The 13,705-nt window shown below is 44.7% G+C and overlaps 3 non-coding genes across 3 annotated transcripts; 1 reads left to right on the forward strand and 2 right to left on the reverse strand.

Annotated features, from left to right (window-relative positions):
• Positions 1-8,531: 8,531 nt before the first annotated feature.
• trnap-agg (transfer RNA proline (anticodon AGG)) lies at positions 8,532-8,603 on the reverse strand. The gene has a single exon. It is a non-coding gene; the product is annotated as a tRNA-Pro (tRNA).
• A 1,376-nt stretch (positions 8,604-9,979) lies between these two features.
• Positions 9,980-10,051, reverse strand: trnat-cgu (transfer RNA threonine (anticodon CGU)). Its single transcript has one exon. It is a non-coding gene; the product is annotated as a tRNA-Thr (tRNA).
• Positions 10,052-13,413: 3,362 nt separating this feature from the next.
• Positions 13,414-13,485, forward strand: trnaq-uug (transfer RNA glutamine (anticodon UUG)). The gene has a single exon. It is a non-coding gene; the product is annotated as a tRNA-Gln (tRNA).
• Positions 13,486-13,705: the final 220 nt, after the last annotated feature.

Raw genomic sequence — 13,705 nt, forward strand, 5'->3', positions numbered from 1 at the left:
TTCCAGGTAAGTGTCTCTGTATGCAGTAAATGAAACTTGATAGTGACGGTAAACAATAATAATAGTAATAATTTTTGTGTATCTGTTTAGATCGCAACCTCACGATGAAGGAGCGGATCTACAATTACCGCCACTGCCGTGCCCGGCGAGTTATTGAAAACGCATTTGGCATCCTTACAGCAAGATGGCGAATTCTTGGTCGGCCGATGGAATGCAGGCCTGATAAGGCCGTGGATATTGTCAAGGCCAGTATTGCCCTCCACAACTACCTTTCCTGCACAGACGCAGCAAATGATCCAGCAGTGAGATACCTCCCGGAAAACTTTGCCGACTCGACTTCTGCTAATGGGGGGATGCTGCGGGGAGAGTGGAGGAGACAGGTGGAAGCAGACTGCAATCTCCAGGACACAGGGAGACTGTCAGGAGCCAGAGCATCCCGGGCTGCCCAAACTATAAGGAAAGACTTTACTGAGTTTTTTAACACCCCACAAGGACTTGTGCCGTGGCAAGAGGGCATTATACAGAGAGGGTGCCTGCAACAGCATGAGATGCGCGATTAAAAGTAACAATAGCAAAGATTCAGTGTTTGTGCTTGCCTTTATGACCGCATTTGCACATCTACTGCGTTCCAATGTGCCTGCAATATTTCAAACTGTCCGGTGATGAGCTGTGAAGATGCGACATTAAAAGTAACAATAGCAAAGATTCAGTGTTTGTGCTTGCCTTTATGACCGCATTTGCACATCTACTGCGTTCCAATGTGCCTGCAATATTTCAAACTGTCCGGTGATGAGCTGTGAAGATGCGACATTAAAAGTAACAATAGCAAAGATTCAGTGCTTGTGCCCGGGTATGTAGGAGTATATAGAATGGTAATAACAGTCACCATCTGATATGTGTGAATGGCTGTCTGGAGTTATTGGTGACAAATCACCCTTTACTTGCCTTTCTTTTGTATTGCTCATCATGCGAAACCAGTATGGTCTTATAAAATGCAAAGATGCACTTTGGTACTGAAAACACACGCTTTATTGATTAAAAAAAGGGGGGGGGGTATACAGGGACACATTCAAGATAACCTTGAATAACCTTCAAGATTGCCTTGTTCGACCTCATGCTCAGTCTTGTGCATGAGGTTCTGCAACTGCCACTTGAAGTTTCTGAGCGCCTGTGGTGGTAGTGCCCTCATGAAATCGGTAACATGAAGCATATATCTTGCACAGGGGTCCATCAGCTGCTGTACGGCGTCCCTCCGTCCTGCCTGCATCAATTCTTCCCGTTCTGCCCTTCGTTTGTCAAGGATTGCAAGAGCACCTTCGAAATCCAGACATGTCTGATTGCCTCGCATTCGCTACCTCCCTGTTCGCCGTGGAGATGGTGGAGTTGCGGGCAGAGGAACTGTGCGCCCATGCAGCGGAGTGGATGCCACAGGCGGCGCAGCATCCAGTACTGTGTACTCCAGCTCTGCTATGCTGCATACATCTGTGGTGCATGATCCCCCCTCTTCCGGGTCCGCTACAGATTGCTGAGAAGCAAATTAATAACACCGGTGTTACAACCCAAGACACACAACTGATATTAATTTTACATCACACACATGTTTAAAAGTAACGCTTACCTCGTCTAGTGTATCCAGGTCCAAGTTGGTTGATGTTTCCCGGTGTTTCACGTGAGGTTCGAGCCACTGTAGCGCCGTGTATACTACAGGGAATTTCTGCCCACCGGGATCACCACTTTTGCACATTAACAGAGAGGGAAGGGGAGTACAAGCAAGAGGGAGTACAAAGTGTTCCGCCCAAACAGGGACTTGAACCCTGGACCCTCAGATCAAAAGTCTGATGCTTCCAATACTTCACTAGTACACTTCATGTAGTGCAGTGAGTCCTGATTGACTTGCAATTGACCCTTTATACAAGGGGGATTAGCTCAAATGGTAGAGCGCTCGCTGCGCAAAAGAAGGGGTCCGATTTTCTCGCTGTCGCACGCAAGGGAAAAAGTTGAGAAAAATGTGGAGCCCCGCTGTGCGCGGACAAACGTCTCGTGTAGCGGTATTGAGGCAATATTCCTGTTCATTATAAAGGAGTTTAAGTGAAATATGAAACAAATCATCTGCTATGGGCTGGACTCGAACCCGTAGTCTGTGCCGTCAGCTGTGCGACAATGTATAGAGTTGTTGGAATGTTTAAAACCCACAACGTGCGTAAAATAATTAATGATTGATTTAGCTTAGTTTAGATATGTTTAAATATATTACAATATCAACAGATGTTTTTTAGTTTATTTAGTGTTTACTTTGGCTTTAACATGATATGCCCCGTCCAATGACTTGTGATGTTTACCTGTTTATGGTTTAATAATATGAACAATGAGCATTCAAACGTGTTTTTGTGTGGGAGCTTCTTTGATAAAGATCAGAGTGAATCTTAAATGTTTATATGATTTATCAGAACAAATATAAAACAAATACAAGTGAATACACACACACACACACTGCATACAGGACTATAAAATACTATTCAGCCCATTCACCCATGTGAAAATATATACAACATATACAGGTCAAATATTAGGTAAAATATTACACAATGTACAATTATACAATAACATTCAACAGCACTGCATAAAGACAGACAGGCTTGTTGATTTAAACATAAGAAAATTGCTTATATACAATATATACAGGCCAAACATACAGTGTTTACTGTGGATGTTTTTGCTGGCGCAGCCACTCATCCAGAGACATTCCACTGGATGAACGCGAGCAAAATGTGGCATTACCATATCTACTGTGGCCAAACTCTGCTGTTTTAGGATGCCCACATTTGCTGCATGTGTTGAAGGTAACCCTTCTCACATACTTCCTTTTTTGGACTCCACTCTCCTCCTCCAGAGCCCGCCGCCGCCTGTTCCTCTGAGTGAAACGGGACACAGTAGGAAGAGGAGCAGCAGACGCAGGAAGAAGCGGGGCTGCGCCTGCACCGGATGCTGCAGTACCAGAAGCTGCCATCACCACTGGCACAGTCATGTTTGGGTTCAGAACTAACATGCCTAACCCAGCTGCTGAAACAGGCTGTGCAGTTTCTGATGCTGTGGGACCAGGTACTGTGGGCGCAGGTGTGATGGGGCGCTCCCTGATGCGCCGGCGACCAGGCCGCAGAGGAGGAGCCTGTCCTTCCTGATTTGGTGGAAGTACAAATGCGTGTCTTGGGCCTGACGTGACTGGTGCTTCATCCAGTGGTTCCCTCGGAGCAGTAAGCCGGGTTTGAGCCACAGGAATTGAGGCAGATGGAGCCGGTCCCTGATTAAGGACACTCAATTCCTGATTCTTCTGCCGCCGTTGAAACCTGAAAATACATCATTTGTATTATATGTGTTTAGAAGTATTTACTTCATTTGAGGCAAATAGTGTACCCTGCCTACCACTGAATGAGTGTCCGCTGGTTTAGCTCAAAGAGCTGGATCGTGGTTTCCTCCATCAGCCTGGTGCTGTTAAGCACCAAATCTCGGATGTGGTGGTAATCGGTGAGGATTTTAGACCACCTGGGGTTGCTCACTCCAGCCTTTTTGGTTGTTGACCTGTGTAAAGCACACAGCTTTACACATATGGCCTCAACTAAGCGGCTGGTACTAGGCCACTGAGCTGGCCCCCCAGGATGGCCAATCAAACACCGTTTTACACTCTCCACACCCGGGGTGACTCCAGATCGCTTTGGTGCCTTAAAGCGGCCGTGTGTCAGTCGAGGCTGATGTCGAGGCTGGTAGTTAACCCGTTGTTTGTCACCATCAGGGAGCGCTGCCCACAGCCGGAAGGCCTCTGTCACCTGCAGCTCAGTGAGGTAAGAAGCCTCACGAAGACCCACAAGGTAACCAGCCAGTTCCTGGACCTTGTCCCACCCAGTGACACCATCAGGGCCAATAACTGCTCCCTAGTAAATGCAGATTAATGTTAATATATGTGCAATAAAAGCTGACCAAAAGTTAAAAGGCCATTAAAATGTCTTACCTGAGGCTCGTTGGATGGACTGCTTCCAGGATCCAGTGCAGCCTGAGAGATGTCAGACGGCTGTGACAGCACTAAGGAGGCAGAGGCAGGATGCTGTCCTTCTCCATCACTGGACGTGGATGGGTGGGGTGGAGCAGAGGCCTGAGGACTGGTTGTCAAAGATGGGGGGCTCTTTTGAAGATCATGGCAGGGGTCATCCTCACAGAGCACTGATACTGTGATGTCCTCCATGATCTCCTCCTGAAATCCCTCATCTTGCAGGTCCTCGTCATTTATTTGCTCCACCAACCTGTCCTCCTCTTCAGGGTTCTGGAGCACTGGAGTCAATGTTTTGCCTGTCTGGCTGTACAGATACTCCACCCCCAGCAATTCACCTACAAGAAAAAAACAAAAAAGAAAGTGTTCTTAATATTTTGTCCAGAACATAAAAGGTTATACAGATAATGTTTCAAAATACAAAAATGTGGATTGATGAATAAATTATTTATATTAGTGTTAAATGAGTATTTCTTGCCTGTGTATACTCCAGGAGGGCGGTAGCGCTCATCCCAGGGCTTCCCAAACACAACTCGGCTGAGCTGGTCCACAGCCTCTCGCAGGGCACTGCCATATGATCGGATGGAAGAGGCTCCTTTTACAGCCTCTTCCATCCGATCTTCATTCCATCGCATCAAGCCTTCAAGGAGATAGGCCTGAAAATGTGCATCACTGGCACTGGTTCCTAAAGGTTAAATAAAATAGAAAAAAAGGGTCACACACGCGCAAGATATGTGCTACATTTGAGGTACTATGAGGTTACATGCAATAGAGTTATGTAAATACATGAAAAATCATCATTATAACCAGAATTAATGAGGAAAAGTAATTAAATTAGTTTCTTGTGAGATAAGATCTGTTCTGACATCAGAAAAGGACTGTAATATTACTGTAGAATGTGACATTACTTTAAAGTAATGGAAACAGTTACAGTGCTTATAATACTTAAAGAGACACTGTAATCCATATGGGATACCTGGGATGAAGCGGTTCAAGTGGAGGTGGAAAGACTCCAGGGAGGTAGAGCCACGGGCACACCTGTAGCAGCACAGCTCCACACCACCTTTCTTCAGTGTCCCCTTCTTAATGTAGAGTGGGAAGTTCTCTGGGTCTTGGATACACAGTACATGTTTCTGCTGTTCTTTCCATATTTGCTGGATCCGATCATGGTCCAGTAGAGGAACTCCCAGAGTGTCCTTCCCATCCACACTGTCAAAGTGATCAATCAGTGATCCAATCAGGCTGGTGGTCTCCTCCATCCCTCTGGTCCTCCTGCGGCAGTGCAGTGCCAACTCCCTCCGGGTAATGCGAGCACTGAGTGCCTTTTCTGAGAGGTGGCCGGTCTTCTTTGCTGCTAGCTCCCCCTCCTTTGCACGGCGAAGAGCAGCGACATCCTCTGGATCCCATTCAAAGATGCACGTGGACAGACGTGCCATGAAGACTCCATAGAGTGGATGAGCCTCTGTTGTGACACCTGCAGCAAATCGGCGCATAAAATGCCAGATGTCAAGGCGCACTTCGAGGTCATCCCACTCTGAAAACATGGCCTTAACACGAGACTGGCCATGCTGACTGCAGCAGTCTCTGTCCACATACATCACTTTTGGGGGCATCTGTCCTGCCTCCCGATAGCGCTTCATCAGGCCAGCTGCCATGGCATCCAATCCATGTCCCTCGGCAGCTGTGAGCACAGAGACAAGGACTTGGCCGTGTTCATTTCCCACATTTGTGCACCAAGCAGCTGTCCCTGAAGCAGCCCCAGCGAGTTTCTTTGTGACCTATTTGGAAAAGGTCAAACAGAGTGTTCATTATGCACGCAAACATATTTATATCTGGCCAACATTCTGTATAGGTAAAATGCTGTGATACCTTTTTAGTGGAGTCAATCTTGAGCACAGACCCAAAGACAGATGTAATTTTGGCCTTGACCTCATGCAGTCGCCCCAGAACATCCCTGGCGTATACAGCTAACAGCCACTTAGGTTTAGAAGAAAACGTGTGCTATATAATATCCAATCGCTATATCGCTATGTCTGCCTGTTTTGTTTTCTTAAGATACAGACTGTATCTGAACAGACAATGGCTGATTTATAGTAAATTAAATAAGGTGAAGTAAACTTCATCTTACCGTTTTCACGAGGAAGGGTCAGTAAGCCACAGTGAAGGAACGCGATTGGTTGGTCAAAAGTAAGCCCAGGGAAAGGAACGTGATTGGTCAAAAGTAAGCCCAGGGAAAGGAACGTGATTGGCTAATGTGGGCTTACTTTGGGCTTACTTTGGCTCGACTAGCGCGATGCAGTAAGCGCAAGCGAGAGGTAGCGGGATCGATGCCCGCATCCTCCAGCCTGCGTTTTATGAGGGAGGGTGTAGCTGGATGGATGAGGATGGATGGATGATGTAGTGCAGCGGTCCCCAACCTTTTTTGCACCACGGACCGGTATCATGTAAAACAATACTTTCACGGACCGGCACAGAAAAAAAAGTGCATAAAGAGACAACTTACTCTTATGCTTAATTAGTGGGAGCCTTTGAGCTTTCTCAGCAATGAGGCGGTCCCATCTAGGGATAATGGGAGACATGACACCCGTGTGTTTCTTATGTCCAGTCCACTCCGTAATTTAGTTTTGGCCGTCATTAATTGCTTCAGTCGTTCTTGTTCATGTTTTCTTCCATGGCTTGTCTTTTAATGCAGGGTGCTCGGTCTCGCAGTTTTGAAGGCTTCGTTGCCTCATTTGCGAGTCTGTCGCCACATCACTCAGAGCGGACTTGGTGTGTGAGAATCACCTGTTGCAATAAATCCGTATTTTAAATAGGACTCCTGATATAGTCTTTTAAATGCGGGTTTCTTTTTCTTTGAAGGGGTAGGCTCCTCTTCTCCTGTCTCCTCGTTAGGCCTTTTCCCCTTTCCGAAGAAGCTCTCCAAAGACGTTTGTTTTTTATTCATTTGTGCTAGCTTGTGGGCTTAATTTTGGGGTGCCGTATCCCGTGACCGAGACAAGCGTCTGGACAGGTGCTTAAAGGCACAGGCGGATGAATCTGATCGATTTATAAATGAAACAGCTTTCAGACTCAGATAATGAATAATATATGTTTTGCTCAGTCTTTCTGTGCGGCCTGGTTCCAAATGACCCGCGGACCGGTACCGGTCCCCGGCCCGGTGGTTGGGGACCACTGATGTAGTGGACTCCCACCCAGCAGATCAGGTCCCAGAGGTTACAGCATCATTTATTAGCTGAGTTTCCCCTCAGGGAAGCTGCTGTTTACAAGCTGTTTACAGAAAGAAGCAAGAAAACAACAGTCAGCATCATCGTCCAAAAAAACACATGACAATAACATGTGAGACAGAGAGTTTATGATCAGTGCTCCCCCTGCTGGTTTGGACATATGATGACATTTTAAATGTACCAGTCAAAAGTCACTCAGTGGTTTGTCTTTGTTTTTATGACTTTCTACATTGTAGATTCATCCGGAAGACATCAGAGCTATGAAGGAACACATGTGGAATGACGCAGTGAACAAACAGTGTTAAACCAAGCAGAATATGTTTGATGTTTGACATTCTTCCAAGCAGCCAGCTTTTGCTTTGATGACAGCTTTGCACACTCTTTGCATTCTCTCAATCTGAACTGAACCACCAATGCTGTGCAATGCTTACATCTAGTGGTGGAATCGCAGGCTGCAGCCTCCTCATTCCAAAATCAATCCCTCCTCCACATAAAGTCAGAAGTTCTAAATGTGAGTCATTAAATGAGAGGTTCCAGCAGAAACGTCCAAACATCTGAAGAGAAGCTGAGAAGCCTGAGATACAGGGGCTGCAAGCTGAGCTTCAACTGTTCCTGTTTAGACAATAAGAACAGATCATCACTGTCTTTTAAAATGTTCTGATCAAATCACATTAGTTTGTATATTTATATTACACACAGAGCTGTTGTTTCAGTCACATTCATTTGTTATGTGTACAGTGGGTGCAGGAAGTATTCAGACCCCCTTAAATGTTTCACTTTGTTATATTGCAGCCATTTGCTAAAATCATTGAAGTTCATTTTTCCTCATTAATGTCCACACAGCTCCCCATACTGACAGAAACACACAGAGTTGTTGACATGTTTGCAGATGTATTAAAAAGACAAAGTGAAATATGACATGGTCCTAAGTATCAGAGCCTTTGCTGTGACTCTCATATATTGAACTCAGGTGCGTCCATTTCTTCTGATCGTCCTTCAGATGGTTCTACACCTTCATCTGAGTCCAGCTGTCTTTGATGATACTGATTGGACTTGATGAGAACAGACACACACCTGTCTGTATAAGACCTTACAGCTCACAGTGCAGGTCACATACTGGGTGATGACGTCCTCCTGCAGGTGTTACTGTGGAACAACTGCTCTGGATTGGGATGAGTCTGAATAGAACTTTGTTAGCTTTGTAAAGCTGTGTGGTAGTTAGAGAGGAACTGAAAAGAGTCAACTACAAGGAATACAGTTAAACATCAGGGCTCGTCCGGGATTTGAACCCGGGACCTCTCGCACCCTAAGCGAGAATCATACCCCTAGACCAACGAGCCATGTGTGCCCTCTGATCTTCATGTGTCAGCAGCTGAAACTGAAATGTAAATGAATAAAAGACTACTGTGCGCTATAGCTGTCTGGAATTAGCGACCTATCTACCACGCGTGTCACATGTGCTCGGAAAGCTCGGAAAGTGTGGACAAGCTGGAGGTGGAAGAGAACCGTCAGGAGAGGGATGAACAGCTGCCATGATATTTGTAATGGGACGTCAGGACTTTGTTTTGGTTTTCTTTCCAGAACAATAAAGGATCTGAAATGAAATGTGTGAAATGTTTGTTCCACCATTTTGAAGACTTGGATTAAATTACGCATTCTGGGAAATTTTTTTACATTTTTTTTTTATTTTAGGTACTTTAGTAATCCCAGAGGGAAATTGTTTAAGGCCCCTAAACAAAAGACAGGTCCTCTGGCCAGTAGGTGGCGCAGTGTCTGTAGCATTTCAGCATATCAGCTGTGCAGAGTCAAATGTTCAGCATGACTGTAAGGTTTCATCCACATAGGATGAAGAATGAGGGAGATACAGCCACAGAAACCCTGTGGGGGTCTCAGCAGGGGTTAATTGTCTAGTTGTTGAATCTAGAATCTAGAATCTTCTAATACGTCAGACAAAAAGACATTTCCTGGGACACATCAGCTGAGTGTGTGTTTGTGCAGTGAAATACACTTGTTGTGAGGACTTGCATCAGTTTACTCCTCAAACATACTCCTGAAACTTCTCTAAGCTTAATGAACAGTAAACACAGGTTCATGAAGCAGTGCTTCCAGCCAACGATCACACAGTTTAACACATCTTTGTTTTGTGTGGTGTTGTCAGACGGCAACCTTCGGGGTTCAAACTTGAAGCCCATGCGGAAGTGTCAAAACTTGTAATTCATGCCGCAACCACTGGGGGCTGGCTCCAAAAGCGAGTCATTTCCCATAGACTCCCATGTTAAAATGTCCGACTTCACAGCAGGAATGAACATGTTTACAGCCTGGTACAAAAAAATCCTGGTCTCAGATGATAGGTTCTCTTCTAGTGTCAATTGTATGGGGGTGATTTTTTTTTTATATAACTTACTCGTTTTAATTATATTCGGACTTAAAATTCTGCATAATTATAGGAGTTGCCACTTGAGCAGCAGAAGGCTGACGTATAACAGCGCGAGTTTCCTGCTTTCACGATGGCCCGCCCCCAAACTCCACTCGTGCTCCCCCTCTTTGTACGTATTTGGAGTTTTTGGCGGACGTGATGCTTCCAACATGGCGGCTCCCACGAGCCTCAGAACGGCTCTTCAGAAACAAATGGGTGACATCACGGAAGCTCTGTCTATAGTTTTTACTCTCAATGGGTTTTGTCTTTCTTTAAAAGGAACCTCCTACAGATCTTTGAAGGCATGAATGGGAATTGAACCCATGATCTTTGGTTTACGAGACCAACGCCTTACCACTTGGCCACCACGCCTTTTTCTTTTAACTTCTGAATTGATCACTGATCGTGATCAACACACACAACATAAAACAGCAGAAGTCTTGTGATCCTACACTCAGAGAAACCACAACAGCATGCAGCTTTACCTTCAGGTCTAACAGCTGGGAGCTTTTTCCAGCATTATTCTGTCTCAGCATGATCATGGCTGACAGGACACACACATTTACATCAACACACACAGGCGGCCGCGTATGGATGAACACACACTGACCCCTAAAACCAGATAAACACACACATCAAATCACATCAAACACACACACATCATTCTAGAACTGATATGTTATTAGTCAATAAAAACCCACAGCCACCCCACAGGTAAAGAGCACAGGACAGAAGAGACACATCCACAGGACAACACTCAGCAGTCCATCTTCACCTCAAAGAGAAAGGACAGTCAGTCTTTTGAGGACAATAATGTCCACATTTTAAACAGAGGACAGGTGGTTTGTAAGGATGGAAGTTAGGATGCTACAGTACATAACAGAAGCTCACAGGCAGACACGTTTTTTCCAGCATAGTAACGCCGTGTTACGTGGTCTGCGGTCTCTGCTTTGCTCATTGTGGAGTCACATGTGCTGTATTGTACTGTTTGTGAAAAAAGAAGGATAGTGTTTTATTACAAACACCACTGAAGCCTCCATGAGGTTGTTCTTGTATAGTTCCTGTGATGTTTAGGTTACCATTGTAAGATCCAAACCAGGTGTGCAGTGTAAAAACAATACACTTCAGAGCTTCAGGGCATTTATTGTTCATTAAAAATATCTAAAGTTGGTTATCCATCAACAACAATGGAGAAATGACAGTGATGAATCAGCCTACAACTGAATTTACAGTAAGTTTGAATATTTGTAGGGGCATCGATCTTCAGTAATAACTGCTAATAATAATTATACAGAAGAAATGGTGCACTGGAGGAACAATAATACTTGATAAATACTGTACAGTGTGTGATGCACACTCTACTTTTAGGAACATCTAAAGTGTGAAGAAATAGGAGCTGTCATCACAATAAAGACGGACACAGTGCAACAGTCTGTTGCTAAAATGCTTCATCAAAAAGCATCGGAGCTCAGCGACAAAAGTTCAAGTAATAAAGCAACAAAAGCATTAAAGGATGGTCATCGTGTCTGTTATATCAAATATAGACATGAACGGTATTAAACTGGCTGCTGAAACTACAGCTATGAAGCTATAGCTATGAAGTTCAGCTCGTATTAAGGAAGCTGTGATTAAGATTTTATTTTACTTTATTAGGGCCCGAGCACGAAACGTGCGAGAGCCTGGATTTAAACTGAATGTTTATTAATGTTTAGAATTTATTAGGTTTTATTTTTAGTTTACGCTTACTACTTTACCTTTTTTTATATTTCTAACCTGTTTTTTGAGTATACATGGAGCACCTGGAATGAAAGCAATTTCCCCCTGGGATCAATAAAGTATTTCTGATTCTGATTCTGAAATGCAAGCATAAATGCATGTTACACCGTGTGGGCGGGGCAACGTCATGAAGTTGACCCTTCGCCACCATAGGGAAAGCTGCTGTGTTTCTTGATTTGTTCATCCTACCTGCCTCTTACTCTATCATGACATCAGCCCCTGTGCACCTTTTAAAACCCCCAAATCGTCATATGTGGGCGTGGCCACATGGCTCAGCAGCGCCCCCTGGAATGAGATCTGAGTCCCCGTTTGACCTACAGACATGAAAATTGGTACACATACGTATCACCTCTAGACGAGAAAAAAAGTCTCTTGGAGGTATCCTCTAAAACGCACAGGAAGTCCTGCATTGATCAGGAGGTGGTTTCGCTGATACCAGTCCACAGAGTTCTGCATCAGTCCTCTGTACTCTACGTCGACGTTGTCAGTGATGAAACCAACAATTGCAGTGTTGTTAGAGAACTTCTGCAGCACACAGCCGTCAGTGTTGTTTCTGAAGACCCACAGTTCTGGGCTCTCACATATTGTTCAGATTCAGATTCAGAAAATTTTATTTGTCTCTAAGTGAGCAGCTTGAAATATAAGACACAGTAAAATAGAATAGAGAATAGATACAAATAAAATATAAAATATTAAGTATGTACAGGTTATCAAGTCATAAATGTTATAACTATCCAAATGTCCATGAACAATGTAAACAGACTGTAAAGTGGCTGAAGTGCAAAAGTAAGCAGTAAACGGTAGTATTTGTATGTGCAAATTAAAACTATTGTGGTGTCTAGTGCAAGAGTGCACTAAAAGCACCAGGGCGACCGTTCAAGGCGCCCTTTTGGCTCTCAAAAATACATTTGCAGATTGCGGTACATACAAACAATATAATCACATAATGACATTGACCCTTGATTACAGTACACGTGGTAACGTGATGGAATTTTTTCATGGACACAGAGGATGGGGGGAGAAAACAACAGATACGGAGGCAGACGAGAAGGAAGGGAGGGGTAGGGAGGGGAATGTATGTGCGTCAGTTCCATGAGAAGTGTGTGCGATAGTATGACTGAGACTGCCAAGATGTTTACAGGCAGTTCACCAGTTGTCCTTGACGGGAGATAGGAGTTGCACAGGAGTCAGATAGGAGCACAGCTGCTGGGCTATTCTTCAGGGCCTCAGGAGGGGATAGGGGGGGAGGGGCAGACAGAAAATCAACCAAAATCATAACAACAATTTTCGATCTGTAATTAATTTGCCCAGATCAGTGATCGATAGGTCAGTCCGGCCTCAGTGCGCATTCGTCCCTTGCAGGTGCATGGAGAACCTTCGACATCTCTTCCAGCTTGACAGATATTCCTTCCATTGAGATCCTCAAATGGTCGGACTGTCTTCCGATGTTATCCACCCGCTTCCAGCCCTCTCCGGAGCGGGCTGAAATGTTGCAGATCAGCTCTTCCATCCGGTCCATCTTCTGATGTAATTCTGAGATCCGAGGTCCCATGAGCCCAGGGTCTTGTTTTGTGTCCACGCTTAGTGGTAGTGCCAATTTGCCAGCAGCGGCTTTTCCAACTTTTCGGTACAGCAGGACCACGCAATTCAGAAGTATGCCTACTACCAATGTCCAATAGATGAATAGATCCTCCACATCTTCTAGGGTCCCTTCAGGGCAGAGGGGTTCTCCCGGTGATGTCTTTCTTTGTGAGAAAATGTTGTCCAATGCACTGAGCGACCAATTTATTTGCTCCATGTCATAAAATTATCCCAAGGATAGCAAAGCTGGGTGTTCAGGGAATAAAAAGTCACAAAAATCACAGGACAGGACAAGCCTTATCTAGACATGGAGGACAGTCTCCTCATGGAGGACAGTCTCGCCGGATAGAGGAGGAGAAGAAGATCCATGTGAAGCAGGTTCCATGGTGTAATGGTTAGCACTCTGGACTTTGACTCCAGCGATCTGAGTTCAAATCTCAGTGGAACCTTTTGTTTGGATGGTAATACTGGTGTCCTAATCTAACAGTAGTCATAGTAGTCAACAGTCAGTAGTTGGTGTAAAATAATTGGATTAGAGATTAGATTAGAATATGCATTGACTAGATTTATTTTGTAACTGTATCCCAAGCCTCCATAGATGATGAGAAATGCTGTCTTTCCACCCAGATGACTATAGCAGACTGTCAACACACACACACTAACTAGCAC

The sequence above is a fragment of the Parambassis ranga genome, unplaced genomic scaffold, assembly GCF_900634625.1.
Source record: "Parambassis ranga unplaced genomic scaffold, fParRan2.1 scaffold_32_arrow_ctg1, whole genome shotgun sequence".
Lineage (NCBI taxonomy): Eukaryota > Metazoa > Chordata > Actinopteri > Ambassidae > Parambassis > Parambassis ranga.